Source organism: Penaeus monodon, chromosome 24, assembly GCF_015228065.2.
Source record: "Penaeus monodon isolate SGIC_2016 chromosome 24, NSTDA_Pmon_1, whole genome shotgun sequence".
NCBI classification, from domain to species: domain Eukaryota; kingdom Metazoa; phylum Arthropoda; class Malacostraca; order Decapoda; family Penaeidae; genus Penaeus; species Penaeus monodon.
Window position 1 is genome coordinate 19693516 of NC_051409.1, and position 628 is coordinate 19694143.

The following is a 628-nucleotide window of genomic DNA, read 5'->3' on the forward strand; positions in this document are numbered from 1 at the left end:
AGACAGAAATCCACCGAGGGTGTCTAGACATGCATTTAACAAAGCTAAAAATACCCAGTTACTAAGAGCAATATGTGGAGCTTGACAGATAGAAAAGCACAGCACATCAGCTCAAACTGTTAAATGGAATCATGTTCTCCTTTGGCTGTTGAAACTTGGTGCGAAAGGTCTGTTTGACGAAGGGAAGTGAAAAACGAGGAAGTGGGTAGAAAAGTGTGGCAATGCAAGTGAGAAATGAAAACTCGAAGAAATTAGAGAGAGAAGAGAAATGGTGAGACAGAAAGCGAAGGAGGGACAGAAACTGAAAAATAGAGGGAAAATGCGTGAAAAAGGGAGAAATGATAAAATATGGAGCAAGGCGTCAGGAAGTAAACATGGAGATGCGAGTCCGCGATCAAGGGCAGATGTCGAAAGAGAGGACAAGGCGGGGAGAGAAAGAGATGCGGGGAGGCGGAAGGGGAGAAAAAAAGTGAGAGTAATAGAATGAGAAGGATTGGAAGAGATGTGAGCAATAGAGGGAAAGAGATTGCGGAAAGGTAGGCAGATCGTCGTCTCCTTAATTAACTGGTAACAACATTTTTGCCAACAAAACAATAATGGCATTCAGTAAAACAAAAGCCGGGGAGTA

The 628-nt window shown here is 43.0% G+C and overlaps 1 protein-coding gene across 1 annotated transcript in view; it reads left to right on the plus strand.

Annotated features, from left to right (window-relative positions):
* LOC119588640 (actin cytoskeleton-regulatory complex protein PAN1-like) overlaps positions 1 to 628 on the plus strand; it is a gene marked incomplete in the record, with an annotated part of 53193 nt that overhangs the window by 1245 nt on the left and 51320 nt on the right.